The sequence below is a fragment of the Arachis ipaensis genome, chromosome B02 (assembly GCF_000816755.2).
Source record: "Arachis ipaensis cultivar K30076 chromosome B02, Araip1.1, whole genome shotgun sequence".
NCBI lineage: Eukaryota > Viridiplantae > Streptophyta > Magnoliopsida > Fabales > Fabaceae > Arachis > Arachis ipaensis.
In genome coordinates, this window is record NC_029786.2 from 28303744 (window position 1) to 28309431 (window position 5688).

Consider the following 5688-nt stretch of genomic DNA (forward strand, 5'->3'; position numbering starts at 1 on the left):
AATTGACGCACGTGGAAATTACATTTGAATCTAATTGGACAAAAATTTCTATAAATAAAGGAAAGATCAAAGGAACAAAGGTTCACTACAAGAAAGTATCAGAATAGTGACCGATTTTAGCGACCGAAAAGATCGGTTGCTAATAGCGACCGATATAAAATTTCCAGGACCAAATCAATATTAGTCGCTAAATCACATTCAGCGACCGATTTTAGCAACCAATAAATTCGGTCGCTAATAGCAACCGAATTAGCAACCGATAAGTTTTAAATATAACCAAAATGAAATCGGTCACTAAAATCGGTCGCTATTTTTTTATTTAGCGACCGATTTAGCAACCAAAACGGAAATAATGTCTTTGGAATTGTTGGTCACAAAAGCGGTCGCTATTTTTGTTTTAGCGACCGATTTTGCAACTGATAGTGAAATAGGGCGAACAACTGTTTGGTCACTAATTCAGTCGCTAAATTACTGGTCGCTAAATCGATTACTAAGTGTTAATTTAGCGACTGATTTTAGTGACTAACATAATCAGTCACTAATAGCCACTGAATTAGCAACCGACTAGTTTTATACAACTAGAATATATGGTCGCTAAAGTCGGTCGCTATTTTTTAATTTAGCGACCGAATTAGCAACCAAAACAAAGGAAGGAATGTCTTTGTGACTCTTGGTCACAAAATCGGTCGCTAATTTTTAATTTAGCGACCGATTTTGCAACCGATATATAAGTAAATAGAATAACGTGATTGGTTGCTAATTCGGTCGCTAAAGTTGTGGTCACTAAATCGGTTGCTAATTTTTAAAGTAGCGACCGATTTTATAAATTAATCCGTCACAAAAGAGGTCGTTAAGTTGAAAAAAAAAAGATAGTATCTAATTACCCAGCCTAACCCTAAGCCACCCCACTCCCCACCATTCTCATCTCCAATCTTCTACTCGTCGTCTTCTTCCTCCCACGGAAACCGCCGCCTCATCTCCTGCTTCCTCCACCCGCTCCGGCCAGGTTTGCCAGCTCACGGAGGAAGAAGCAAATCAGATTTGTTTTCAGGTTTTTTTTTTGTTCTCTGTTTTTGATTCTTCGTTCTTTGATCTGATCTTACAACCCTTCCAAGAGAGAGAAATCGAGTACTCCACACACACCCTGTTCTATCATATGAACCTCTCTCTCTAATACCATCGTAAAAGTCTTCCGATTAGGTTTTCGGACACAAATTGTGGAACCTTCTTGCATTTCACAAATCGTCGAAACCGAGTCGCTTCAGGATCCACCTCCCCCCGCCGACGACTACTCCGCCCTTGACAATTCCGGCAGTGACCTCGAAGAAGACGATAACCCACTCGCTTTCTATCTTTGAATTTTCTTCTGATTTTTTAGCTCTGATGTGCTTTAATTAATTGGCTTTCTTCTCTAATAAATTATGAAATTATAATTAGTTTAGCTAGTTCTTGTAATTGATAGTTTTGTTCCAATAATATCCAGGGCATTTATATTAGTCTAAATTTCTTTTAGCAAGGTGCATGTAGTTTAATTTTCACTTAGGAAAGAAGAGGAGAGATGGTAGGAGTGCTCTTCCTCAACCTTTGACTGTGATTCAACGCGTTCATATCAGCCAGCTAGTTGATAAATATGGAGATGATTACAAGGTTTGATATTGCTTTATATTTTCAGAACTAATTCAAACAAAGTAAGTTGGGTTAATAGTTTCTCTAAAAATAATTGTATATGCAAGGATTTCTTTAAATATCTAGAAACTAGACAATATAAAAAGAAATGAGGAAAGTTGCCTTTAGCGTGCGGAATGTGATAATGGCATATTCTTCAATTCCCCTGTGTCTGGGTTGGCCGGATCACACAAGTTGAAGAGCGAAAAGCAGCTTGTCTTGCAGCTAAGATAATGCCATTATAGAATCTTTTTATTTTATTTTTATTTTTTATGTTGGTTTAAAGTGGATTAATATATTAAGCTACTAATATTTTCAGGATTTTCTTACAAGACAGAAACGACCAAAATCTACAAGGATAATCAGGGTCATTTAAAGTTATGAACCACATTCATTTAAGTCTAATTTTGACTCTTGGCTATCAGGATCCTCTAATACTGGTGCTGAGGATGGAAGAGAAAAAGTTGCAGGTGGACATTGTTTCTTTTGAAGTAACAAGGAATCGGTGTCAAAGGAATGACAAAAAGTGCCCCAGTAAATGAGGAAATTTCACCTTTGCTTGGAGGAAGTGGAAAGTTGGAGGTGAATTAATAGATGGTTTTTAATTGGTATCTTGGCTTAATTTAATTAATATCAGAAAATAATATAAGTTGGCATAATTTAATCAATATCAAAAAACATTGTTGTGTAATTTCAGGTTTGGCAAATCAATATAATTTTTAAGCATTTAGCATTTAAAAAATATATATAAATGATTTAAGCATTTAGCAATAGCATTGTTCACCAAAATTCTACTAACTTGCAAATTAAAAACTACAACTAAGTCTTGATTAGAAAAATGTTTGTTTATGAAATATAATATAATTAAACTTGGATGGTTAGCTTGCTATTATTATAGCTACTTCATTGTTTAGTTTTGGAACCAACCCAAGATACAATTTTCTGTTTTTACTTCTTAGCTTCTTCTCTATCTTTTTTAGGAAAGAAGAAGAAAAAAGTGTTGACAAAGAGAACTAGTTGAAGTGAAATTAGATATATATGGTGTAGCAACGTCAAGCTTCCAAAGTCAGAAGATCAATGTAGATTTACAGGCTTAGTGTTGTAAGATATGAGTAATAAATGTACCATGAACCATGAATTTGGATTGTGGATTGTAAGCCATCAATGTATATTTGGATTGTGGATTATAAAATTTGATGTATTTATGAATTTTGTCTCTTTTAATTTCTATATTTCAATATAGATATTGTGGATATTTATGAATTTTGTCTCTTTTAATTTCTATATTTCGATATAGATATTGTGAATAACTAGTAAAAATCTATAATTAAAAAATTAGTAACAGTGACCGATTTAGTGACCGATTTTAGATTTTCATGTCAGACATCAGCGACCGATTTAGCGACCGATATTATTTGGTTAGGGGGTTGGTGACCTTGTTAACAAATTGGTCACTAAAATCGGTCGCTAACGTTTAGCGACCGAAGTTGGTCACTATTTTCTGATTACCGACCATGGTTTTAGCGACCACCCAAATCGGTCGCTAAATTGGTCGCTAATCCGGTAATTTCTTGTAGTGTTAGAGTTGCTAATGCTTCGTCATATATTTTTATTTCTCATAATCATTATGTTACTAATGTCTTATTAGTAGCTTATATATATTTATCCCCATCTATATTATTACTTATATTTTAATACATCTAGCTTTTGGTAATTATCCGTTTAAGATATTTATAACTTGAATCGTTGACTCAACAATCTTAATGTCTGACACCTAACCCCACCCTTGACACATAATCATCATTTAACACTTATAATCGTTCTATCCTCATGCATGACTGAACCATTTGGAAAAGAAAAGAGAGAGAGACCGTGAGTGAGGGAAGAAAGAACCCCATGGAACCGTGACCTTCAAGCTCCGATTTCATGAGTTTTGTAACTCTAATAAAAAATTTAATCCAATTAAAGTGTTCATTTTTTCTTCCTCTTCTCAATGACGCCACTTTTCATGGGAGGAAAACAAAAGTGAAGCCGCTAATCTTTCATGCAAGGTCTGACCAAGTGGAATTTGGTAGAGTAGTCGATTTTCGACATTTTCTTCTTCAATTTCTCATTTAGAAGCCTTCTCTGGAGTTTCGGTTGTCGTAGTTTTCGTACAGAAGTAGGGTTTGGTAATTCTATAATAATTAAATGTGTTCTGGATTGGTGATTGTTGGTTTGATGATTATTGATTGAAATTGAATGAGTTTATGCTTGATTTTTGTTAAAATTTTGATGATTAATGAGCTTTATGGTTCGGTCACAAAGAAAAGCCCACGACTGAGTTATTATTGATGAATTTGGGGCTGATATCAAGTACGATTTAATGAAAATTTTGATAATATTTGGTGGTTGGAAGGTTAAAGTAAACTCTGTAAATAATCGGTAATTAAAAAGTTCGAAAACGGATTAAAAATCAAGTATACATTTTAAAAGATCACAAGAAAGGGTTTTGGTTTTGAAAAGGAGTATTTTTTACCAATATAAAATTATTTTTGAGTATGAAAATGTAACTTGATAAAAGATCGAGATTAAAAATAGTAATTATATATATTTTGGAGTATTTTGGATAATAAGTAAAAATTCTAGGATAAACAGGATATTTTATAAAATTTTGAGGCTATTTTTGTAAATATTAAATTATGTAAAGTTAATTTAGTAATTTTATAAAAATTTTGGGTTAAAAATAAAAATAATTAAAAGCTTGCCTGAAAAAAGAAAAGCAAATGATTACGGAGATCTCTGCCACAGAAGAGCAGAGATCAAAGACTAAAAGAATCTAACGAACCTCTGCCACAGGAGAGTTGAGAATAGAAAAGAAAAGAATGTATTAACTAAAGGGATATTTTCCACACAAGAGCAAATCTCTGCCACAAGAGAGTAGAAGAAAAAGATAAAAAGACTTTAAAAAATTGTATGTTACTTGCGAGTATATGCAACCCTGTTTGGGTCTTAGTGCCAAACGTAACGCAAGAACACCCATAGGTTACATTGCTTTTCCAGACATACATGAGTACCGCGAGGGTTGCGCCTGTGAGTCGAAGTTTACTTACAGAGATTTATGACGGACTTACATGAGAACAAGAAGTACTGCACCTGTAAGACAAGAGTTTCTTACAGAGGTTATTCATAACGTGCTTAGTCTGGGACTAAGCTCTGGAAAAGCCATATCTGACCAAGGTGTTGGATTACGTCGGGGGTAGGTAGAAACTCATAGATGAGCTCATCACCTGCACTGGGAAAGACATGCATCATAGTTGGTTGCGTATAGTTCTCTATGAGTTGTATCTCTGTGATTGTGTGTGTGCTGTGTGTTTGACTTCTGTGTTTATTAAAATTGAATTGTATTCTGTTGGTTAATGTTGTTGGCTGGTGATATAATAACAGGAACCTAACTAACTATCCTGACCCTATTAAGGACTCCCCAATTTTTACCCTTTCCTTTTTCCCTTCAGATGGAAACGGGAGTGATCTTCTATGAGTTAGACCATCCTTATATATATCCGAGTACCCAGAGGGAGATGTGAAGGTGATAGAAATCTCGTCTTCTAATAGTGATGATTGACTACGGACAGTTATGAGCATGTTTTGGATAGCGTCTTCAACTTAGCATAGACTTTTGGGATTCAATTATTTATGATTTGTTGTGAAAAGATCTTAATATTTCTGGAAAATAAACATCTCTGAAACTCCTTAACATTGCCTATTCCTAAATTCTTTCCTAATTCTAAGAGCCCTTTTTCAATTACTTCTGCAATCCTGAATCTCTCATCTTATCTGTTCTTCTTATCTTCAAGATCCACAATTCTCTTGTCAAAGTTTGATTGATCTAATTTGAGATTCAATTGGACGTTGCTTGCCTCAATCCGTTAATCCTCGTGAGAACGATATTCACTCACTGTGGTATTACTTGATGCGATCTGGTGCACTTGCCGGTATCCGTGAGCAAATTTAATTTTGCTCATCACATCTGAGTTGATTAAT

General features: G+C 34.4%; 1 long non-coding RNA gene across 1 annotated transcript; it reads left to right on the forward strand.

Moving 5' to 3' along the window:
• On the forward strand, positions 832-2893 carry LOC107625185. Its single transcript, XR_001617110.2, has 2 exons — positions 832-2247; positions 2646-2893. It is a non-coding gene; the product is annotated as an uncharacterized LOC107625185 (long non-coding RNA).